The following is a 26,447-nucleotide window of genomic DNA, read 5'->3' as shown; positions in this document are numbered from 1 at the left end:
ATGCACCAATAATTACTTTACAGTACAACAATATTAAAGAAGAAATTTATTATTACTGACAGTGGTACATGCTACTCTTTAGCCATTAGACTGAAACCTGTAAATGTTCCACATGGGAAGATCTCATAAAAATTAATGGCAGTCTTTTTGGTACAAGCATATTTACTACCCTCTTGTGACTGAAATTTTAAAAAGTATTTTGCTTAGGTTTTCCTATTCATACCGTAGTTCAGTAGTAAGGATCCTTTTCCAAAACTGTTCACATGAAGGAGGTGAGGAGTTACACAAATATTTTAAATAAATAAGTATTGCAACAGAGCAATGTAGAAGTAAAAACCTCACATGGTGGCTGCTTTGTGGATTTAAAGCTGATCTAATTCTTGTCCTTGTTCACTGGGCTGGCATCTATCTCTTCTCTCATTTTCAGTTAGTCATAATTAACATGCTTAATTTGCCCATGCTGCCTTTGAATGTTTCTTCTGTGGCGCATGGCAAAGTTCAGGGTTGTGTATGTGATTCTCATACATCTGGAATACAGCTAATTGAGAATGAATTTCACTTTTGGAAAATGACAATTAGCTTTAGTCACTCTGCTCTCAAGGAAATGAGTTTAGTATCCTCACCTAAACAATAAACAATTCTGAAATGGCCCCAGATTCTTTATTTTCATATTTCTTTTGAATGAAGAAGTTCAGTGCTTTGGATCAAAATAGTATTTCTTGGATTTTTTCAGTTAATGTAAAAAAGAAAAGAAGAGGCAAATCTTAAAATTCCAGATTGAGCAGAACCTTTCATTATTTTTTAATTTATTTGATCCAATTGTACAGTTTTACCACATTGTTGCTGTACCAAATTTGTGTGGCTTTTTCAATTTTAGAGTAATAAAATACAAGGTATGTTTATTATTATGTGTTTTAGTAATAGCAAGAATTCAATTCTGGCTACTTATAGAATTATTGTGCTCTGACTGTAACAAAATTCAATGGCAATTTCTCATTGCTTCAGTTTTTTGTATTTTTGTTGTAGGAATGACATAAGTCACAAGTAATTTGTTTGCTTCCTCAAATGCATTGTCTTGTACTTTTTCCTACCTGGGCAATTAGGATACTTGATTAGTGTTAATGACTTTGATAACAAAGAGTTTATATTTCCTGCAGAACAGACACATTACTCAGTTATGAAAACCAACTGACTTCAGGAGGATAAGAAAGTAGGAAATGTATTTTCCAATAGATAAAAAGGCAAATATTTAAGTAAAACAAATACAAGGCCTCCAGAGAGTAGTTGATATTATAGCTATAGGAGAAAATGCAATAAAGTGAACACCTTAGCTGTACTGAAACAATCTGTCACACAACAGACACAAGGATGTTGGCATACCTGCAGATATCTATTTTTCACATCCACTCATCAAATTCCCAGGATCAACCTCCTCTATGCTATTGATTTCTGTGCTATTTCTTTGCTAGATACAGGTGTCTCATGATGTTCTATCATTGTGTGTTTATAACCTTGCCATTTCAGCCTGGCAGAGAGCTATATTAGTGATGAGGGTGGAATGAAAAGTAAATGTTTAATTGTAGTGAGTGGAATCCATACCATGTCTGCTAACATGATGCATCCCTGATGCCATTTAGTCACAGTAGAGGGACATTTTCTAACTTTAACAGATGTTAGCTGAGTTTCCTCAACTTGTCTTTCTACACAATAGAAAATTGCTATTCACTCCACTGTGTGAGTTCCAACATTTAAAAAATATTTTGTTTATTTCAACCAGGTCTTTATACCTCTTTTCCTAACCACCCAGATCTACATCTTTTCAGCAGCACATTTGAATAGAAACAGGAAGGTAAATCAGCTGTGGCAACTGGCATTTCTGTTTTTTAACTCTAAAAGGTGCAGTGGCTTTTCTGGAGAGAGTTTAAAACTTCTGATATGCTACCAAAATGGTTCTCTATTTTTCAAAAAATGTGATTAGTGAGAAATGTAAAAGCATTTGCTACTTTTAACAAGCTCATCAAGTATTTTGTTTTTGCTGATAAAGAAGTAAAATCAAATCAGTTCCAAAAGGCTATATGTTTCACTATACACGGGAGAAGTACTAAACTTCAACAAGACCAATCCAGGTTAGCCATCAGGTTAAAAAAGACCAAGCCAAGACAGTAGAGGTGGTGAAGCACTGGAATGGATTGCCTAAAGTTGTAGTGCTCACATCCTTAGAGGCCTTGATTTGACAAGCATCTGTCAGTAATGATGCAAGTCCTCCTATTCAAAATCCCTCTGTGAGTAGGGGATACATGCTCTTATGAGGACCTATAGAGTAATATTTTTTCCATAATCTATCAGAAGTATTGATATTCCTAAGTGTTAGGTAGAATACAGACAGCAAAACACAGAGAAGTGGGCACTAATAAATCTAAGGTTTTTGAGGTAGTTTTATCTTTTAAAGCTCAGGTCTAGGCATATAATAGAGTTACTGAAAGCAATTCAGGTCTGTATATCAAAATTATGTTTTTCAAATATCTGCTTCAGCTGCAGCCTGCCTTTAGAGTATCTAACTAAAATGTTAATGATATTAAAACTCTCTAGAGCACCTCAGCTCTGGCTGCTGTGCATGCTCAGTTGCTTTTCTGCACTGGAGTGTGGCAGTATTGTGTCAGCCTGGCTCCAGCACCTGCTCAGACTCCCTGGTACCCTGTGTGAGTGGTGCCCTCATTCTGTGCTTACCAGCCCAGGCTCAGCAAAATGTACAGTGATACCTGCTGGTGATGTACAAAGCCTAGCCAGACACAAAGATGTGCTGTTGCTCTGTTGAGAGAAACAAAGACAATATTTATGGTTCGAACAGCATAGCAAAGACAGTGGAAGGTCAAGCCATTGTCAGGGAAAGCAGGAAAGGGGTCAGTGCTCCACATATTCTTCTCAGGAAGGATGATGTGTTTATACATCAGGGTGATACCAAATATATGTGACTTGATATGTGACTTGATAGCTGTAAAACTAATGCCACTTTCCCTGGGCAGCAGCCTCAAGGATCAGGCCATATTTGCCCTGCAGAGAGGTGGAGCTGCCTGGTGGTAGTGGCAGCTGTTGGAGATTGGGTGGGGGGACATGCTATGCACAGCAGGCAGGGGGCAGTGACAACGATTGCCAGGTCTGTTTAGGTGGGAGTGTGGTCTGTGAGAGTGCCATGAAAGGGGATGTGTTAGAAGAGAGAGAAAACGCCATATATTGCTGCAGCTTTTGACATGGGGTATTTTTCTCATACCTCCCTAAATTACCAGGTAAGACTTCAGTTGATTTTTCCCCCAGTGGAAGTTCTTCACAGAACTAATGCAATTTCTGTACTTGTTAGAGGATGAGAGGGGCTTCCTCTTAACCGGACAGGTCTCTAATGCCGGTACAGCACAGCTACAGTGATTCTTTTCAGCTAACTAGCTCCAACACCAAAAGCTGTGACAGCTTATATCTTACCTGGGAAACATTCATGCAGGGGAAGTTTGCTAGTGCTGAATTCCACACTGTCACTGGTAAACTGCTGCCAGCTCCTGCACTGGCTAATTTAAGGCAAGCTCGGACACTGGTGCTCATAGTGCAGTGCCCAACATCAGGACATATACTGCAAGGCACGTTCTCTTGCCAAATGACAACAGGATCTCTTGACTGCTAAGTGGAAAACAATGAACAACACATCTATTAAATACTTACATCCCTCTTTCAGCATTACAATGGGCACTATTACATTATTAGAGCAAGTACTGTGTACTTCAAGAGGAGAAAGAAAGAAGATGCAATTTCCTATTCTGTTGAGAAAATCAAGTGATTATTTGAACTTTTCAGTTCCTCGTAATATTAAAATCTCCTTGATTTGACAGGACCTAGAGAAATCATAGGTATCAGAAGATTTATTTTGGGAAAACTGTGCTCATCTCCTTCGTTTCCCTGCAAACATGCAGTTGTCTCCTAAAAACACATAAGGCCAATACGTTTTTCAGCAATATAAGATTCTGCAATCCATAATATACTGAAAACACCTTATTTTATCTGTTAATTGGTAAATTTAACTTTTAAATTAAAATAATGCATTAGCATAAAATCTTGACCTTCTGCCTCAAAATCTATGATCTCAAAAATCTGACTGCACTAATATCTTTTAAGGACACTGGCTACTTAAACAATTTTATTACCCTGTCTGTGCGTACTTCAAACTAAAATATTATTACATTACTCTTTTTCTGTTTTATTATCCCATTAATAAAATTATAAGCCTTCCCATGTTAAAGCCTTCTATTTATATCTGGTATATTAACCCACAAAACTTAACAAGATAGTCCTTTCAGGAGCTAATTTGTCTTTTATTTGAAATTATAAGATTGGGATTCACTTGCCCAAGCTTCATAGCTGGGATTCATCTCCCAGATATTTTAAACTGTTCTACACAATCAGATGCCCGTCAGAGATCACATATTTCTATAACATATTTTTTGTCTGTTTCTATCATGTTTTCACAGGCCCCTAAAGTGGATGGCCTTCTTTAACACCTGTGAGATTTTCCACACATGTCATGCTTCCACCTGTACGTCTAAGCTTTAACCCTTGTCCCAGTCACAATGCAAGATGACTGCCTTGGTTTGAGACAAGTTAGGAGGAAATATACTGAAAGGAGTCTCCTCTAAAAAGGTCTTTTTTCCTTTTTTTTAACTGAAAATTAGGACTACTTTCTCTCTACCTGATTCCTTCTGTGTCCTCTACAGCCTTACTGCACAGAGAGGCATCTCTGCAGGACAGTACACGTCACATGCCTGAGATGAGAAACCTTATCTGTGACCACCTTGAATTCCTGGAACATTCTGTTCTGAGACACCAGATATTCCATATGTCCACCTGCCTGCAGTGCAGACTGTCTTCTGAAAAGCAAGCAGCTCAAATTGGATCTCAGTATCCTAATTTTTTACACCATAGATCTGCAAGGTTTACAATGTTATTTAAGGATATCTGTAAGAATAACAGCTTTGGTAATGTATAATAACTTCTCTCTATAGCAAGCTGAGTTCCTTTCACAGGAACTTGCAGGAAAGAATGGAATTATCTCAAAACATAAGGTGATACTGAAACAAGGCAGCCCAGGAACATGGGGAACGTCTCAAAATTATAAGGAGTTGTATTAAAGCAATAATATATATTCAAATGTTTCTGGTTTGTTTGTTAAACGTAATATCTTTTCAAGTAAGTAAGGAATAACAAGTTATCTTTCTTTCAAAATAGAAAAAAACCCCATATTAAAGATTTAAAGTAAAAAATTTAGAAGATTAAATTTTTTGACCTGATTGCCTCTGTGGTGTGATTTTGGACAATTACTGTAGCAGGTGTTAGGTTGCTTAGTAGATGAATAGCTTTGTATCCAGTGACTTTTTAAGCCTTCATCATTTGAATAATTACTGTGTTTGTAAATAAACAGCAAGATTTAAAATAATATAAATTGGAGAGAAAAACAAGCTGTATCACAAAGAAAAAAAATCACAAAACTTTTAGTCCCTTTTAAGGAGGGGTTTCTCTCAAAGATTTAACCTTTAATTAAATTTATGTATTTTATTTATAGTTCCTTTTATTATTTTTTCCAGAACTTGCTGACACAGCAGTGGTTTTGCTAACAGAATCTGTGGTATTACTATAATAAATATTATGACAAAATCCCCCTCTGGGCTATTTCCCTAAGCGTTAGCATTTTGAGAGTACATTTGGGTTTGACCACCATGAATTCATGCATTGTATATTTGACCGTAAAATCATCATTGTTAAAATATATAGCCTTAATGGATCTGAACTGGCACAGGAAAGCCAGAGAGAGAGCTAACAAACAAGGAGAGAATTGTAAGTATTTTGGCATACAGCAGAGCTGCTGTCAGCAACTCACCAAGCTTACATTGTCCAGTGACTGAAATGTTGTTACTTAGTTTTGTTTGCTTGTTTTTTGCTGTTGTTGTTGTGGGGTTTTCTGTTTGTGTTTTTTTTTGGTTTGTTTTTTTTTTGGTTTTTTTTTGTAATTAACTTCCTTTGTTGTCTCACTTTTGTTCCTTCTAAGTTTACCATTGTTACCTCTTTCCCACCATTAACTACGAAAATACTTAAAAGAAGCAAGGTTTGGGACTGAGCAGGTTCAGGAAGAGGGTGTGTCAGCAAGCAGATAAACAGAAAGACAAGCACAGAAAAAGAAATGCTCCCTTGGTGCCAGACAGTAGCCTAGGCTGAGATTCACGAGCAGCTTTGTACCTTGACTCATTCATTTAACAACTGAGCATAAACAGGCTCAGTTTATGACTAAGTTTAAGTATCTTTAGACTTCATGTAACAGTTTTCTTCTCCATTGGGGAGCTTCTCTCTAAGGTCCCAGACAACTACTGCCCAGACAACTACTGTTACTGAGTAGAAGGAAGATGAGGGTGGCAGAAAGTGACACATCTGTGGGAGGAAGGGCAGATTTATCTTGTATGTAGTTGAGATCTATCCCTCTTTACAGAATAAACATATTTAACAAATGAAATACAAGAAATTAAGTCAAACAATGTCTGAAAACAAAGGAGTAATGTTTCACAGAGTGATGCTGAGAATAGAAGGGAATCTAGATATAGGAAAGCACAGATAAAAGGTTTTTGGAGGAACTTATCACAACAGAATAGATGGTAAGAGGCAGTAAGCAAAGGCTAGCAATGTCTCAGATTGGAAAGAATCCATGAAGAATGTTACTTAACTTCTCCTCTTTCCTTCCCTAAAAGCAGCACTACCAAAGGAGAGTTTTGGAATAGAGCCCAAAATAAATAAGGAAATGGTACAGTTAAGTAGGGTACTGTGTAAATATTGTTTGTATGAATGAGATGAGAGACAGTCTCATTGTGCCTTGATAGAATCCAGAAATGTTGATCATATGGTGATCAGGGTTGTGAGATCAAGAGATTTTATGAGTAGGTTTTGAGTACAATCAAAATACTGACACATTTCTCAAAATAACATAGCTTAAATACAGGCTTCTCTCTTCTGGGTGGTAGCAAAAAGGAGAATTGCTCTGGATAAGCAATTTTTTCAGGTAAAAATGCCTTTCCAAGGCTTAAAAAGAAAACAAACAAACAAACAAAAAAACCCCCACTATCTTAAGAGCCATTCCAACTCTTCAGATGACTAGGAGTGCCAAAACTGGTATTGTATCCCTGCACTCAAGGCAAAAAGATGTGAATTTTCTCTAAAAGTAAGAGAGCTGACATGAAATCTGTACAACTGAAATTTAAGGAAGTCAAAGAAAAAATAATAGAAGCTTACTCTATGTTTGATCTTGACATGAGAGTATATCACAGGGTCTTATGATCTTCTAGGTCTATTTTCTAGCATTCTACAAAATTGTTGTGAAATATAGATACTCATATTGCTTGTTCTTGGAAAGTCTGACAAGGTGCCAATACTGTAGATGGGAGGGTTTATTTTGATTGTTGGTTTGGTCATGATTTTTTTTGGAGGTGATATTTTTTTTTAATCTACTTGTACTTATCAATTGCAAACACATGAAGTTAGATGCAATAGTTTCAGAAGTGTTTTATGATACTGTAGGGTAAAAATATAACAGATAGGGAGGAGGAAAATAGTATCTTTCTTGAACCTGAGAATTCTGGGAGGATGTGATGAAAGCAGTAGGTGATAGTGCAGTAATTAGAGACAGAACTGTCTATAGAAGTTTTTTCCTCCACTACTGGTGTGATTTCTGAATTTAAGATATTTCCCTGACTGTATCTCAGAAGAAAATTTAAGTACTCTTTGTCAAGATAGGAGCAGCACCTGGAGAGATTATTGTAGAGTATGTCTAAGTATAGTTGGAAAATATCAGATAAAAAAGAGATAAATGGACAAAAGAATGAGTGAGAAAACAGAAAAAAAGTGGTAAGATTTCATTCTTAATGATTTTTTTTCACAGGGAAGGCTCCCTAGACCATGGATGATCCATATGATCAGAGATAGAATGATTAAACAGATGTTACATTCAGAGCAAACTTGTCTCCTTCAGACAAGGCCACGCTCAGAGTCCTGGAGGCAATTTTTGTGACACAATTCTCCAGCCCAGATGTGTACCACAGCTAACTTATCTACCATTGAAGCAACTGCAGGTACCCCCTGGGTCCTTCCAGCAAAGCCCCAGTGCCACTGGCATCTGTAGGAAGTGTCAGGTGAAGCAAGGTTTAATTGAGTGTCCTCTACTTGATGTGGAGTACCTGAGTGACCAGAAAAGTAAAAATGCTATGAAAAACATTGCTTTGGAGAAAACAGATGGCATAATTTACTTATGCCAGGAAAAATGGAGCTGTTAGTGGCTTTTACATTGCTTTGACTCATTATACAGTTCTACATGTTTTGGTCAAAGTTCATGGAGATTGATATATTTCTGGAGTGTTTTGATAGACTGCCATTTTCTAATGTAAAGAAAAACCCAATTAATTTTATCAGAAGTGCCATCACTCATAAGAAAATTTTATTTTTTTTTCTACAGAGTGGGGATTTTATTATATGTTTTACTGCTATTTAAAAACAATAGCAAAACTTTAAATGTTTTCACTTGAGAGTGCTGGCCTCCCACACTTTATTTTTAAATCCAGTCTACTACAGACTGCTTCTCTGAAACATTCTGCTTGTTCTTTTTCTGCCTTATTTAGGTCTAAGAAGCATTTGTCAAATAGGCAGCTCAACTCTACCTCTTGTTGATGGCAAATATTTTCTGCAGGTTTTGATTTCCTGCTGTGCACAGTGACTGATACTGCAACTTCACCCCATCACTACCTTGACTGACAGCAGTGGAGAAAAAGATCTGTACAACTAAATAAAATATTTGAAAAGAAATACACTCAAGTTTGGAGGCTTGAGAAGGAGAAGAAACAGCAAAACATTCCAGATTTATGAGGGGCTGTTAAGGGTATTGTACAGGTTTGCATGAGCAGTTATATAATTTAGTTGCTCTCATGTGATATTCTGGTTTTTATTTACAGTATGGAGAGAGTGAACTGCACCCATCTGTATTAAATAGAACTATTTTTTTATCAGGACTTGCTAGTGACATTATAACTCTAACACCCTGTGCATGTCATCAGAACCCAGAGGTAAAAAAATATAGCACTCTTTGGATGTATTTTATTATTTCACGATGACTGGATAGCATGACACCTAATGAAAATTTACATTGGGCAGACACCTAGTGTAAATTTCACCCCTTTTTAGTCTTACATCTTCTCTTGGCTGGCTTAATATACCTGTTGTGATATTTGGGAAAATATAATTTTTTATGAATTCTTATGAAATTAGAATATCTAGGGAGATTAGAAGTATTTTTCAGCAAGAAAATAATTAATAACACTACTGAGAATTGGTTGTTTAAAGTCAGCAGGAGCTTGTTGCTATTAGCAGGTTTGGAGCAATGATTCAGAGAAATGTTAAAAAATGGTTTCTTAGACTGAGTCTACAAACAGAAATGCACTTGCCTAAATTTATACAAGCAACTTGTTTCACTGGAAACCCTCCTAAACCTGAGCACATATATAAGCATTTGTAAAAGAGGCCCTCATTTTGGTTACATCTGACTGAAAGAAAACCAAAAACCTTTATTGAACTTCTAAAATTTAAAAATGCCTGTGAATGCTGCATAAACTGTAAGATCAGTTCTCATTTTAGCTGAAAACAGATTGACCTTCCTTAATGAGAATAGTGTTGAGTGTTTTTTTTGTTTTGTTTTGTTTTGTTTTTTGGTTTTTTTCCCTCTAAATAATAATTTTAATGGGAAAGTGTTGGGGAGTTTTAATGGAATGTGCTTTCTAATAAAAAGCAATAACAATGTCTGTTTTTATAGCGCCTTTCATTGTAGGTCCTGATAGTGTCTTATGAGTGTTTTAGTCTCACATAACTCTAAGTAGAAAGGGACTTTTGTATTTGTTTTGCAGGGGGCTAAGAGAGAGAGACAGTGAGTTGTACAAATGAAAATACTGAGTGGAGTCCCCAGTGCTGATGGCTCCTCACAGACTTATACTTACAGCCCTCCTTCCATGCTTAGAAACCAACTTGCTTGGATATACAATCATGACTAACAACCAATACCTGTGGTGAAGATAGCTGTAGCTTTAATTTGGCAAACTATTCTTAGTTAGGGAATTCTTACTCATAGCCTCAGTTTCTCATTCTTATAAATAGGATTTAATAACTATGCTCAAAGCCAGCCCTACACTTCAGAGGTTTTTGATTCAGTCCCTATTTGAGTGCTGGAGATAAAATCTGGTAGAAAGAGAGAAAGGCTTTATTTTTTGTATGGAGACCAACAAGTCCTATATTTATCTAAGCACTGACGTTTTTCAGAGAGATTAATGTAAATGTATGGAAAACAATTACTCAAGTACTTTCTTTAGCACAGTAATAATAACAGAATTCAGATATCCTGCCTTTCTCTGTTTAAGAGAAAAAGCATTTCTGTAGTCCTGTGTTTTGTTTTAAAATACTGGTAAATTCTATATGTATTTTTTTAATGCCTGTTTTCAAAATCTGAAACTGCTACATGCCAAAGGCTGAATTAAGAATTCTGAATAGTGTTTATAATTTCCTGCCTCATGCAAATATTTCATTATAGTGTATGAGATTTTATAAAGAAAATTATCTATATTTACATAAATTTGATTTTCATTTAGAGTAGACTTTGCTACAGAATGACCAAGCTTGGGTGAAATATGATAATTACACAAATAATAACATATTAGTTATTTCCCAATGACTCTATTCTAAAGTTGCACAGTAACGCTGATGAAAAAAAGAAATAAAACCACATCAGATAATTTGGAGATAAATGTATTCACAGACTGGTTTTTATTTACAGTGAAGACTTCAAATAAATAGAGATTTAGAATAATTTTTGGTATGCTTGATGAAGCGCTAAGATCAGCAGATGTTTATTACACCAAAAAAGAGCATTTAAAGCAAATAATTCCACTTAAAATATTAAGCACATTTTCCAGCTTATACTGTTGGAGATTATTGTGGCATGTTTGATTCATGGGCTGTTTTATTGGTGATGCAAATAATGTGCAATATCATATGACCCATATGTTGTAGATTAGAAACGTATTAAAATTACCTTGGCACTAAGTGAAAAATCTGAAATATCCCTCTGGTAAAATATATCATTTTAGAGGAAAAAGACATGTTGGCATTGCTTGTATTTATGCTTTTGATATATTACATGTCATGTTTGCTTAGTTTTAGTATAAAAATTTATTCTCTTTCATCCTTTTGCTTCTCTTTATTTGTCAGGTTTCTCTAGCAAGTGGTGTGTGCAATGGGCAGCAACTGAGTGAAACCCAGCTGTGTGTCACCTGTCACTTATGAGCACAGAACACAGAGGAAGGTGATGATGTCTATTTTCTCATAAAATAATCTTGGTATTTATTGCCATTCATTTATACTGGTGCAAGCTATAACAAAATAAGGAAGGCATGTGCCTGAAGGAAACACTTTGAGAAATATCCTCAGCAAAGCCCCAGGCCACAGAATGGAAATCCACCTTGTTCCATATTGCATAGGAAACTTGAACAACTGCTTGGGGTCTATTTAAAGATTCACTCAGGTTCTGGGACCTTTGGGTAAAGTTTAGTTGGAAAATGATGGCCTGACTTATGACTTTATCTGGAAACTGTATATAAAAATTCCAATTAAACCCAGAAATGGAAGAAACTCAGTGCTTTAGGATGAATTTTAGTTTATGATTTTGAATTCTGTTAACACTGAATGGCAGACTGGGATTCAGAAGGTACACTGGAGCTTTGCATGCACTGTAATGCAATGAAACTGCTAGGTTTCATGTTATTTGCTCCAAGTCTGTACCTGACCTAGAGCATGATCTGGCTTTCAGAAGTGTTTGTTCTAGGGCCAAAAATGGATACTTTTTCTGCTGATGAAATTCCAAACCAGAACTATCCCTCAGAAGCACACAGCAGTCTCCTCAAATTTCCCACCAGTAAAGTAGACCTGATTCTTCTTCCTTTTGCTTTTCCCCTTAAATTTCTGTTGAGTTTGGTAACTGGGATAGGTTTCCTTACTGGTTGTGAACACCCCAAATGGGCATGTCTTCTGACAGTAGATTGGGGCTTTCTACTACAAAGATAAAATGCACCAGCACATGGGACAATTAAGCCCATTTCTAGAATTTTTGCTCAGGTGAAAACAACCTGACAATTCTCCTTATTAAGAACAAAATGTAAAAAGATGTGATTACCCGCAGAAGTCACTTCTGAATGAGGAGAAAATATAATTAAAGTCTTTAATGTGCTTCATCAATATTTTTTTATGTTATTTTCCAGTATTGTCATTCAGCAAAAGTGTGCTAGAAGAGCTGATTTTGTCCAGTAACTGCAGCTGTCTTTGAGGGCAAGAACACCATACCAAAATTTAGCCTGTGGATTCAGCTAAAAATTAACTCTTCAATAAATACTGTAGTCAGCTCATACCACAGAGACATAAATCATCTCTGGTTTGCCATCCTGGTCAGCAGCATCCTAAGGAAGCAATCCCTTCAGGGTCTGTACCCTTTTGAGACCACTGCTCTTGTCCCTCACAGATTCCCTTTGTGACCATGTAGAATTTGCTTCTCCTGAGATTTGCTGGTGAAAACTGTCCCGTGCTTGAGTTGTTCCAGGCAAAGAAATTGTTGAGGGGCATATCTTTGGACTGAATTCAGTTCCTTGAAATTTCACTCTTCTAGCTGTGCTAGTTCTACCACTCTCTTTGCAGCACACTTCATCTGGAAATGATTATCTGGGCCCTGCTCCTGCAAACACTGTCCATGTGCTGCACCACATTCAGTAGATTGCTTCAAGGAAATCAGTGGGTGTGTTTGAAAGGTTAAATTTGTAGGTGCTGACAGAACTTGGATGCTAGTCACCACAAGAGGATGTTAAAATATCAATGGGGAGGGAGGAATCCAAAGGGCATCCTTAGCCAGAGATCCTGTTTTCATGCAAATGTACTTAAAAATGAAATTAAAAAAATAAGAAAAGGAGGAGAAATATACTGAGAATGTATTTTATGGTAAGTAGTCCTTTCTCCCTAGGATGCCTCTCATTATTTTCCAGAAGGATCCAGCCATGCATGAAGTACAGGATTAGTTTTCTCATCTTGGTAGTGTGGTGACAGTTTTAAAAAAAACTCTCATAACTAATATAGCCTTGATATATTACAGAGTGATCATGTACAAAGAAAAGACATTGAGAGATTTGAAATAATTATGTAAATTTTTTCTAGAGTTCTATTTAAAAGCACATTTTTCAGACTTAAAAAAAAGAAAGCACCCTCAACCAACCTTTAGTAATTGCTGAGGAAGCTGTACCTACATGCCTGCATTAAACCTAGCACAACATGCTATAAAAACCTCATTACACATCCAAGCTGTCTTTGTATCAGCATTAAATGTGCTTCCATACACATTCTGTAAATTGCACACTTATAAATTACTCATTTGTAATAGCTGCAGGCTGATGGCTACAGTGAAAATTATACTTTTTTTTAAACTTGATTTTTTTGATGTGCTTTTTGCTTATCTGAGCACCTGATGATCCTGCCATTCCTGTCAATGGAAATCAAAAAAGAAAAAGATATAAGGAAATTTTCTTGATACACCCTTTTCCCTCCCATGATTAATTTTACAATAATCAACTATTTCTCAAACTAGAAATTTTTAGTGGCAGACATGGTCATATTTTTATCCTGTGTATTTCTGCTGAAGTTAGTTTTGAATAATTATGAATACTTCAGTAATATAAAATTCATAAATCTATTAGAATAACTTAGAAGAGCAAAAGCAACTGCTTACTTTTTCTCCATGAGGAATCATAAGATATACCTGACTCTTTCCAGCTGTTAGGATCAGATTCCCTCACAACAGTGTCCACTTGAGCAGGCATATTAATCTTATCCTTAACTATCACACCTTGCAGTGTGCTTCAGCATTGTTCACCCAGATCCTCTGGTCCACCTGTAAAAGGCTCCTTCAAAATGACCCAGCTTTCAGGAGATGCCACTCTGCAGCTGCCCTTATGCCAGGCTGAGGGAAACCCTATCAAAACCCTTGGAGAAATCCAGGAAGACAATCTCCACTGTCGCCTCACATCAGCCAAGAGGGCTACTTTGTCATAGCAGGCAATCATGTTTGTCAAGCAATATTTGCCTTTGTTGAATCTGTGCTGGGTTTTCCCAACACGTGCTTCATCTGATTTGGGATGGCCCCCAGGAGGATCCATTCTGGTACTTTCTCAGGGACTGAATGCTGATGGGACTATAATTTCCTTGGTCCTCATTTAGCCCTTTTTGTAGAAGGTATGGTAGGTGGTATGATATCGGCCTTCTTCTTCTTCAGGAAACATATTAGAAACATCTGAGATGTTTCCTGATCTCCACAACTGCTCAAAGGTCATGGAAAGCAGCCTCATGAGGATCTCAGCCAGCACTTTTAATAACCTTGGGTGGACATTATCTGGGTCCATCGATTTGTAAGGGTCAAGCTCCTGTAATAGTTGATGTACCAATTTTTCCTTTCCTGACAGTGGGTGGTTTTTGCAAATTAATGAATGATGGAAGTCTGAGAAGTTTGTATGTGAAGCAGGACTCTTTCAAGGACCAGGTCTACTCACATGGACACCTGAAGTAGGCTGAAAAGTTATTCCAATCATTTTCTGGGTGTGTTTTTAATAGTTCCAGTTTTTATTAAAAATGCAGATTTCCTGTTCATACCACACAGGGATTTGTAATCCATGAATATTCTAATTTTAGTGGGAGGCATTTCTTAGAATGGCCTTTCTTTTCTGCATAAATACTTGAAGAATGTCAAATTCAAATTAATATTTGAATCTTAGACTTGGAAATTAGCTTTAAAATTGTATGTATTCTCTAGAAAAATAGAAGTGTCCAGTGTGACTTAAGGATCTCACCTGAAGTCTTGTACTATCTTTTCAAAATACAAATACTCATGGAAAGTGTTCAGAAAGAAAAGATGCACCAAACCAACAAAAGCTCCAAGGTAGCAAGAAGGTACATATCTAAAGGTAACCTGCAGTTAGAGTTACAAATTTAGGAAAATAGTGAGTTTTTCATCTGGCCCTTGTGTCCACCAATAATGGACTGCTACTTTTGGAAACAAGCCCCAAAATTCATTGGGCTATTTGTGTAAAACCTGAGTTGGCTTATCTGGAGCTATATTTTTTTGAGTTATTCCCACTTGTGATCATGCATTATTACGTAATATTTTCTGACTTTATAATTATAATGTAGACAGGGTTCATGAAAGAGCAGGCTGGTGCTTAGATCCAGGACTGTCCCAGTCAGACCTTTACAGTTTGATGTTTGTGCTGTAAAATCCAGGTGCATCACTTTTATTATAAAATTTATCTTGGATATTTGCTGCAATGAACTCTCACACCTTCCACTCCTTATTTTATGTTCATATTGAGAAGGATTCTATTTTTGCTTTAAATATATCCAGCTACCAGCCTCTACTTAACTTAGTTCCCTCTTTATTGCTGCACTTGACAATTCCTTCTCACAAACATTCTCATTTGTAACCTAACTTTAAAATACATCTCTTTCTTCCCCACTTGTTGGTGCTGATTTTCTACCACAATTTAGTTAATTGTAACCTAGTAGGTATCAGTAACTTAATGTTTCATAATTTTTCCCCTTTGTGCATATGGTGGTGGGCATGGGAGGGATAATATATTACTTTTTAAGGTGCTTTTGTAAAAGGAATGGATTTTTCTAGCTCCTCCAGTGGGGGTTCTTTTTGTTTCTGAGGTCACCAATGAAGAGTCTGGAAAAAACTTATTGAAAAACAAATTCAAAAGCTCTCCAGTCTCTGTAAGAGCAGCAATAACTTTACAGAGACAATATGATGCTCTCTCGTAATCAGTTTGAATGGAGACTGACAATAATACATTTTCATTTTGACTACTCTTTTATGATTTTATCACATGAGAATGTAAGAAAATATATTATTTTCCAAGTAAACCAAGACAATTAAATATATGTGTGTTTTCATTCTTGTTTCATGTTCTGCTAAAGTCAAATCACATTTTTTGTGCATGTTTTCTCCAAGAGTCAGAGTGAGACACAACCACTTTCTCCTCTGAACAGGGAGAGTTTGTGACTCTTTGTCACCTTTGTGACACCCAATCCCCTCTTGCCCATGTTAGCTCTATTTGCTATAGTCTATGACTAATGAAGCCTTATGAAATAATGTGAAATACCCATTTAAACAAACAAAACTGAGGCCAGAATAAGTTGTGTGGTTCTATCTCAGTCTTTCATTGAAGGTGAAAACTGAGGAATCCTTGATCTACTCTCTAAATATTGAAAATGTTCCTTCCAACAGCTGAGTAGAACTTGATTTAGGGGTCATTATTTCCCAATGGTAGCTGTAATGATTAATGTGCAACAGAAGTGAACTCTTGAATCCTCATGTCAAGAAAGCTTAGGGTAAGAAATTTAAGATTTTGATTTTTCTTCTCTTATTCCCTTACTTAAGATGAATATTTTATCTCTTTGAATAACTTTGTTGCTTTTTATGAAAATAATGATTCGTTTTGAGGTGGGTAGCATGTGTTTCAAAAGATACTGATAAAAACTAAAGATTGCCACGATGATCTGCTGTGATTATGCTAAAAATAGATTTTTATAAGAACATAATCTTTCTTGCAACTTTCCTCAAAAGTACAGACTCAACTTTCATTTAGAGGAAATATATTTTTACAGCAAAGTCCAAGAAAAGTGAAGTTCTCGAATTTAATGTAAATCAGTTTATAATATTAACTTCAATGAAGGTTATGCCTACTTGAACCTGCTGAGGTCATGCCCAGTTCTGTTTATGAGAATGAGTAAATAATGCTTTTACATGTTGCAGAATCTTTATTTAGAAATGTAATTTGGGAGCCAGTTGACTCAAAGCTTAATTTCAGAGATCAGTTTAAGTTCAGGTTTCAGGCAAATGCAGCCTGATATTTTAGATGTTGAAATTTAGCTGTTGATGAATGTTTGATGATCACAATATAGGAACTGGGTCACCCTAGGCCAGTTCTTGTGAATGAGCATACATTCAAAGCATGGGACTGCCACTAGAGTTTGGAACAGAGTCTCTATACAGAACATATGATTTTGGTAGAAAGAAGACCAAATTTGAACTGTCTACAAGTTCCCTTCATCTGACTATGGCCAAGTCAAAAGATTACTCAAAAAGAAAAAAGAAAAAAAAAAGGAAGACTTCCCAGGGTTGTTACTTAAGCATTTTGCAGAAAAGCTTTTCTTTGGACTATATAAAATCTCTGTAGATTATATAGAGCTCTGCTTAAGACCCCCTTGGCTGAGCAATAATCTGCACTCAGCTTTACAGCACTTCACAGGTTCCATTAAAACCAATTAAGAAAGGAATTGCTGCTGGTGAAAGGAAGCAGTTTGTTCTGTAAATTCATAACAACATGATGCACTGCAAGCTCTGGAGGGTACATGGAAGGTAGGAGGAATATCACTGTCTGCTCACCATCTTGTTATACACTGGGTGCTCCCCAGGTCTCCTCCCATTCCCTGATGTTGGTAGCAGACAGATTTAAATGAAGTTTTGTTCCGGCTGAGTACAGGCACTGTTATATACCCAGGATACACCCATGTGAATTGTGTTTGCTGTAGTAAGGCAAAATAATTCATTAGATTTGCCTTCTAATTCATACTCCTCACTGTGCATTGTGCCTGTACAGCATTTGCAGTAAAGAGTCTGTGAGCAGTGATTACTCACAGGTGGATTACACATTTAAAGGAGATGCTCAAATTAGCCATTTGAGTTTTCTACATTATGAGCTGAATCTTAGATGAATATCCTTCTGAAGAATCCCTGATTATGCTGTGTGCAGCCTGTATGAAGGTTAGGGTGCTAATTCAGACATTTAAATTAGAATCAAAAATATGGTGTGTGACTGTCCCCATAGTAAAGTTGCTTGCGGGCAATATGGTTTTAATTGTCTTGGCAGTACTGAGGACACTGCTTTACTTCCTTGGAGTATTCCACATACATAAAATTAATGCAGGGTAGCTCACTAGTGATGACTATGGATTGAGCAGCATAAGGTAGCCTGGGAAGAACATGAGAGTTTCACCAGAGTCTGTGACTTAGGTGAATGACCCAGATTTGGTGGTGCCATGCCCCTCCCTCACCAGCTGATCCATTTGCATCATTTCAGAGATCTGGGCAAGGCAAAGCCCATTCTTAATTTTGAAGTCTTTAATCCATTGCTAATGAACAGCAGTTGTTAGTCTTGTAATTATTTGGAAATGAAAAATACCTAGCTCATGCCTGCCTTAAGCAGACAATATTTTCTTTAGGGGATTTAGGATTGATTTAAACTTTTCAATTCCTTAATGTAATTGCCTGGTAGTAACCGTCTGACTGTGTGAATATTCCAGCTTGTGCTAACAAATATTTTTTTTTGTCTGGCCTTCATATTTCATGCATATTAGCAATTCATAAATATGTTAGGAAATTCTGCAGACTATTCCTTTCCCTGACTATAGATTCATGACAAAATGCTTGCCTGAATAAAATCTTAGTGGCAAAGTAGTTCAAAAAGCACCTCCTTGAATTCCATATATTTTAGAAAGAGATATTTTTTTTCCTTCTTTCTTCCCCTACCCTTTGTGTTGGTTTCCACTGGAATAGAGTTTGTTTTCTTCAGAGCAACCAGTCTGGGTTATGTTTTGGATTTGTGCTGGAAGCAGCTGGAAGCTGGAAGCAGGGACTTTTTAGTTGCTGAGCAGAGCTTACAGAGGTTCAAGGCCTTTTCTGCTCCTCACCTCACCCCACTGGTGAGGAAGTTGGGAGTTCACAAGGAGTTGGGAGGGGACACAGGCAGGACAGCTGCCCCAAATGACCAAAGGGATGTCCCAGACCACATGGCATCATGCTTGGTGTATAAAGCTGGGAGAAGATGGAGGAAGTCAGGACACTTGGAGTTGTGGCATTTGTCTTTTCAAATAACCATTATGCGGGATGGAACCATGTTTTCCTGGGGATGATGCCTGCCCATTAGAAGTAGTGAATGAATTCCTCATTTTGCTTTGCTTATTTATGTGGCTTTTCCTTTCCTGATTAAACTGTCTTTAGATCATCCCAAATTTTTCTCATTGTTATTCTTCTGATTGTCTTCCCCATCCCACCAGGAGGTGAATGAGTGGCTTTGTAGGGCTTAATTGATGGCTGGGCTTAAACCATGACAGCCTCCTACTCTGTTTAAGGGCAATGTAACATCACTACAAAGGAAACTTCCTCTTTCAAAAACCATAAATCATTTATTTCCCCCCCTACAATAACCAGCCCTTCCCATCTGGGAGGCTTTCCACATTTACCATTTGTGTTATAATCTCCACTGTATTTCTGCCTGCCACATTGATTTATCCTTTGCTAACAAATCAGTTTGTATGAAAAAGCTTCTGCTTTCCCATTCAGTGTTTGATGAAATGTTTGGGTGCTCTATAAATCATACCTAGAATATGAGCACATAGGATGGTGAAGTTAAGAAAGAAAGTGTTTTTATAAAAATTTACATGTGTATTACTGAAAATATCCAGCTTTACCACTGCATTCCAGTGCTGATGAAATGTTGCTTTGGGGGATATACGTAGGTTAGGCTAATGGAAAATCTTCTCTTTAACAGCTTCCCCTTCCCATTCCAAATTATGGAATCTCTCATAGGAAATGTCAGGTAGTGGATTTGGTGATGGAAAAACAGGTCAAGTGTTTATACGTGTAGGGTCCTCCCTACCTAGTCTCCCATTTCTATCAGTAAGGAAAAAAGCCTTAAAGCAGAAGACAGAAAGACTGAAGGGGTGATTTTATTTCCAAGCATTTCCCAATTCCTCAGTGTGACCAGGTGCAAAGTACTAGGACTCTTTTCAATTGAGATTTGCTTCTGTAAGATGGAGGTGATAATGCTACACCAGCCTGGTGTGGGGCTTTGGAAATAAAGCAATCAGAACACACTTCAGAGCTTCATAAATTAATCACAGTAGTAGCTGCAAGATCCACCACTGCTTGCTGTGAATTTAGTTCCCCAAATACAAGAGAGTCTGCAGAGCCTTTGCTCTGAAATTGCCTGCAAATACCAAGAATCATTACACTCTCATGGAGGAAGGAATACAGGGACTAAGGTCATGATCCTGATGAGCCATGAGCCTCAGGAGAGGATAACCAGGATCTAATCTAGCCAGTCAGAACAAAGTGCTCATGGATCATAGGGAGAAACTGGGTTCAGTTTCTGATAGTCAGAGGGTGTTGGATTCTCCACTTTATAGTAGTTAAATCCTTGCATTTGCCTAGCCCTAGATCTAGGTAACTTTAGCATGTAAGCATGGGCTGCCATCAACTGGCAGAATATTCAATCCCAAGTCAGAAATATTGCATAACAATTCATTGCACAAGGAAAACAAGGTGCCTGTGAACAGGAGTGACAAATCACACAGAAGTATGAGCAGGTGCTGTTTAGAAAAGCTTGGGAGAGAATCCTTGTCTCACAAAGAAAAGTTACTGGGAGATGTAAAATATCTATTAAAATCTAGGCTACCTCAAGTTTTTCCCCAAAGGAGACAAAATGAGATATGTTCTTTCCATTAGTCACCTTAATCTTTCAATTCCAGAACTGTTCCACCCTTTCCTCTATTCCAATGAATAATTAAGCATCTAGTGGAATAGGAAAGATTGAAAGAGGCTGACCTGGCACATGAGCTATGAGTCAATGGTACCTTATTTCCTAAGAAAGGTAGAAGCAATTTTTTTCTGATTCTTCTCCATTAACATCTTAATTTCCCAGTACAATTCTAAGAGAATTAGATTAATCACTCTCACCACTCTGCCAATTTTAATCAGAAACAATGACTGCCAGTGAATAATAATTTTTTTCTTTGCAGCTCCAGATGTTTGTAGAATAAACTACCACTTTCTTTGCCTACACTTAGCACCTTCAAGAGGTTTAGTTTTAACTTTTTGATTTAGCAGAGTCCTGGGACTGAGCAGAACTTGAGATTTAGAAAACAGGCATTCTGCTTCCCTTAAATGTGAATATTTGCATTAATTTCTGCTGAAACCTTTTCTCAAATAGTTTAGTCTGTGGTTGTTCAAGAGACATGATAAAACAGGTGGACAACCTATGGGTTGGGAACTCCTGCAATATTTACAGCTCTGGACATGGGGACAGCTCCCAGGAAGGATGTATGTCGAGGAGAGATGTCAAGATCTTGGATAGAACTGTAGTAACTGATTCAGTCTCAGAAATATCAAGGCCATTCTCACAAGAAGCAATTAAATGAAAATCAAGCATGCTGTTGTACCTTCCAAATATTTTTGGCACAGGCTCTTTACCTTGGTACCATTATACAACTGGTCTTCTTAACTGGCTTCTACATATTCCTTCCACCACCTGCATATTTTCCTTCACTACCTCTCTGCTTTTGCTTTCTCTTTTTCCCATATAGCTTATCCCTGCTCTAAGCTATGCTCCATCCTCTTTTGCCAGCAGGGGAAAATGCAACTCAGGGTCAAAACTCTTGATTGCCACTTTTCTGCTGTTATGTTTCTTCTCTGTGTTTTTTTTCTGTTTTAAAGGAGTGAATTTTAAAGCAAAAGATACCTATAAGTCATTACTTGAAAGATTGTAGCATAAGAAGTGATTAATTTATATCCAGTATTTTGCTGAGGAAGTAATTTTGTAATTCTGCTACCATTCAGCACATCTACCAAAGTGTGTATGGAGTAGCACAAACATCTGCACCGTCCTTTGGAAGCAAATCCTTGTTTGATGTTCCAAACTCTTCTGGAACAATATTAGTCTTGGACGTTAGGTATCATCAAGCATATTTCATATTATCAACATAGTTTTTCAATTTATGCATTCTTGGGCAGTGGGCATACTAGAATATGATCATGAACCTTTTCTTCTTTCCACTTGAGTGTCTTGGATGCGAAAGGAGCAGTTCTGGTCTAACAGTAATTACTGCCAGTAACCAAATGTATTATCTTCTGTTCTGAAATTCTTCCTTTACTTTTGTATTCAAAAGCTCTGTACATTAATAAGAAAAAATCTCTCACCGTACCTTGAAGCAAGGGAACATGAATTTTAAAAACAATCATTAGATCATTATTTCTAGCTTCAAGCTTGTCATCCCCATGACCTATTGTATTAATAAAGCCCCAGAATGCTAGTTGGCACTGACAGACAGAGCAATGTACTGCATGTTTTATGAACTATGTATGCAGCTTCTGATTGCTACAGAGACACAAATTCATACAATTTCCTATCAAGAACCCACTTCTCAATCATAAGCTAACAGCCATTCAAATTAAAGAAGTTTGCCCTTCTCAGAAAAAGAATAAAGGAGTCTCAGAGCTTCTAACAGTTTGATTTATTTTAACATTAAAATATTGAGAACATCAAATTTTAATATCTGTGCTGTCACTTTATTCATAAGGTAAGTACAATTCTTACACTCAAGAGCTCAAAAATTATTTCACTTTTAGAAAGAAATTTATTGCACTCTATAGGAAGGTGTGCAATTCCTTCTTTCAGAGAACTTGTGGATTATCTTATTTCAGAGCAGGCTGAACTTGTGATTCTTATTTGCTCTGGTTTTCTGGTTTTTTTTTGTTTGCATAAACAAACTCTAATTTATTTCCCCTTTCACTTTTTAGCAGCAGGGAACTGAATGCTTCTTTACTGTCTTGCTAATAATAATTAGAAATAGAAAACTAATTCATGCAACAAAATAAAAATCAGCTAGAAATTCAGTGCAGATGCCATCAAAGTAAAAATGCATTTTCCTTATTATAATAATCAAAACTGTTCTCTTCTGTTCATATCCCTATATTCTACCTCGGGTCTCAATATCCATTGCTAGCACTTTTATTTGTAGACAACAGCAGTTTCTGTGCTTCAGTAAGTTCCTGTGCTCCTAGTTTATAAGACTGCACAGAGCTCTTTCACATAGATCAATCTCTCTCACTAGACAAGATCATCAAAGGATAATAAGGAGCAATATTATCATTATCTTTCAACAGCTGGGAAATTGCGATTATATTTGAGTATATAATTCATCAAGGCCTCTGTTGGGTCTTTTGTCATTCATACAAGAGACATTATATTGGAAAGGTAGCTACAAGTCCAAGTAACTGTACTTAAATTTACTCTGTAGAGGCTACTTATGCATGAGTACTGATGGTCTAATTAAGATCTAACATTATCTTGGAGACAGAGCATGGTTTCATTTGGAAGCAGATAAATTAATTAGAAGTATTAAGTATGCTTTACTTACAATTTCTGCAGACTATGTTGCAGTCAGGAAAGCTGAGAGTTTACTTGTCCTTTGTAATCTGGTTTATAGGATAACATTTGTGTAGGTCTGCATCAGTGGTCCAATCTACTATGTTTCTTCATAAAAATCATCAAAGCAGTTAAATGGAACTTATAGCTTCTCAGTTAAAAACTGAAGAAGCAGCTGGGACCTTTTTTGCGACACAAGGTAAGCCTGAAGAAGAGCCTGTCTAGAGGGAAAAATGCCTTAAGGAAGAAAAAGGTCAGAAGGATTGGGATGTATGCAGAGAGAAAAATGAGTCAGATTTACAGTGAAATAAACAATGGGGTTGGCAGAACAAGGGCAGATATCAGGATATCTGAATAAACTGAAGTGATGCAACAGATCAGTTCCTGCACAGAAAAAACACTTAATTAATTTTTTCACTACTTAAAAATCAGACCCACTACAAAAGCCTGCATACCAGACATTTAAGCTTGTCTACTTTTAGTTTCTAGGGGTGGAAGTACCAGCTGGATCCAATTCTCATTCCAGCTAATAGCTGGGACATGGAGTGTTTTGAGGCAGATCTAAAATCCAGTAAGATAAAAATAGCTTCATATGTGCTGCTTTTAGAAGGACAACAGGGACATTTACATAGGAAGTTGGAAAAGCAAAATCAGAAAAGGAAATAATCCTATTAACCAGATAGGAAAGAGGGAGTGGGAGTTAATAGCTGGCAGATACAGAGTATCCATTTTGCATCTGCAAAGACACTGAGGTTGCTATTTTTCCATAGTTAAAGGGCCACATGTCAGAAATTTATAGGGAGAACCCATATCTATTTTGCACATATTCCTAATGCTAATGAACAGAAGAATTACGTGTGTTTCTGTATGCATACTGTTCAAAATTCACTGCTGTTAAATTTAAATGTCTTATGAAAGGGGATTTTGTCCATTTCCATGCTCCACCATTTTCTGTAATTGCAAATGCATAAGATAGGAGAAAAGCAGAAAATTCCTTTGGAATTCTCTGAGCCGAGGTATGGTATAATACCACACAGAAACATTAAATATAAGAAATTTTTAAAGCAGATAACCTTTTCATTCAATTTACAAAAATTAAACAGTAGAGCAGTTATCCTTTTCTAGTCATAAAGATTAAAATGCACATTATGTAATATTTTTTTCTTTTCCAAATACCTGCTCTCCTTAAAAATGTGTTCACCTGTTTGCCTGGACCGACCATAAATTCTAGATTAATTTTTATTTAGAAATAAGTCAAGACTGTAATTAAAAAGAATTGATAATTAGTATTTACCTCTTTTCTCTCACAGTGATGGATTGAGGGGTGGATAGGAAAATACATATTTGTAAGTCTGTTAATAAAAATAAGAGCAATTGGATGATAGCTAGTGATAATATTTGTAAACCAGAATGTGTTTTGGAGCTACGACATCATTCTCCAGATGTATACAGACCTCAGAAAAGACATCTTAACAGCATTTCAGATCTCTGTTGATGGCAGCTGTGACAAAAGCAGACTTAGACTGCTGAGTGCTGTTCTAACCTTATCTACTTTGCAAGTCTTCATTTAGACAGTGTTTGGTACACTAGAAAGTATTTCCTTAACCTGAAGAAACCATCAAAATTACTGCTATTACTAACTATAGAAGACTTTATATTACCAGAATTTAGGCCCTGAATGATGCATCTAGAAAAACAAAATGATGCATACACCTATTTAAAAAAAAATATTTGATGTTTCCCCTGGAAGAATTCATATGGCATCCAAAGTCTTGCTGTGCAGAATCACAGGTAACTCTATTGTGACTGAGTGTATATATAAGCACTTCCATTTAAAACTCCTTTTTTCACAGGTCCCTGGAGATCCCAGTTGGTCAGGGTTTTCTAGATGACACTGAATTCACCATGGAAGTACTGTGCTTATCATAAAAAACTTAGTCAAGTAAATTTATGGGCATATATCTGTGAGAGGAAATACTCATGGCAGAAGTGCCTTTTGATTAGAAAACATGTGCAGGAAGTCTGAATTTACCTCAGCTGCAGGCAATTTGAATCTGCTCTTTAGTTTTTCCATATGATGTCTTTATCATTAATCTTCAGCCTCTCATATCTTCTGCTCAATCTAGACCACCAGATGCAAGAAAAAGTCCAGCATAGCTGGTCACTAAATCTGATCTTGTTTATTGTGTTTTCTCTCTAAATTAAATATTTGCTGCACCAAGATCACAGACTAGGAAAAAGAAGCAAACGAAAACCCAAACCCAGCAAAAAACCTAATGTAACTTAATATCTCTGGTTTCCTTAGTTCTTGCTCCTGCATTGCTTATTTCCCTGCTGACACACGCTTGTCCTCAGCAGTAAGTAGATTACTAAGTACTCTTTTCTGATAATTTAAGTCTTCACTTTGCAGTCTTTGCCTGAGTGATGTACTTTGATCTCTTGTTCCCTTCCCCTTTCCCTTACCCAAAGAGGCACAGAGCTACAAAGGCAGGCAGTATGAGAGGAGAAATGGAAATGGTAACCTCCAGTGTGAGAGTAGCTGTGGTGTGTAAGGACATCTTAATGGTGACATCCGTGTAACCTTGAGCAGCAGCTGCTGAGGTAGTTCACCTTCTTGTGTCCCAAGAAGGTAAATGGTCTTCATTTAGAAAGATCACCAAGGATTGTTAACATCCACTTACCAAGATTTCCTTATTCACTCTTATTTTATTGCTTGTGTAATGCTTTCTGCTAAGTCTTTGAAAGATGAGACTCTGGCATATGCTCCACTGAAGAGTTAAATGGAGTATAGAAGGACAAAGGAGGATTTCATAATATGGGCTATAGAATCTCCATGCACCATTACATTGCAACCCAAGCACAGGACTTATAGGATATATATCTAATTTGAGAGGCCGCCCTGTTAGCCTCTTATATGTTTGCTCACTGTGGAGTGAAGGTATGCTATTCTATTCTACCTGAAGTATTTAGACTAAACCAAACCTTTGAGCATCTTAAAGTCCTGTCTAGCCAGAAAAAAGGGCATTTATCAAGCTGCTTACACCT

At 36.8% G+C, this 26,447-nt stretch overlaps 1 long non-coding RNA gene across 2 annotated transcripts in view; it reads right to left on the bottom strand.

The window, feature by feature from the left end:
- The window catches only part of LOC140684325 (uncharacterized), a 54,520-nt gene extending 30,959 nt beyond the window's left edge, over positions 1-23,561 (bottom strand). The window contains exon 1 of one of the 2 annotated variants that reach the window (XR_012056472.1): positions 23,395-23,561. This is a non-coding gene — a long non-coding RNA (uncharacterized lncRNA). The remainder of the gene's footprint in view (positions 1-23,394) is intronic. The other variant, XR_012056471.1, reaches the window with a different exon arrangement.
- Between the last annotated feature and the right edge of the window lie 2,886 nt (positions 23,562-26,447).

The sequence above is a fragment of the Taeniopygia guttata genome, chromosome 5 (assembly GCF_048771995.1).
Source record: "Taeniopygia guttata chromosome 5, bTaeGut7.mat, whole genome shotgun sequence".
Taxonomy (NCBI): Eukaryota; Metazoa; Chordata; class Aves; order Passeriformes; family Estrildidae; genus Taeniopygia; species Taeniopygia guttata.
Note: the sequence above shows the minus strand (reverse complement) of the source record. Positions and strands in the feature narration are given on the sequence as shown.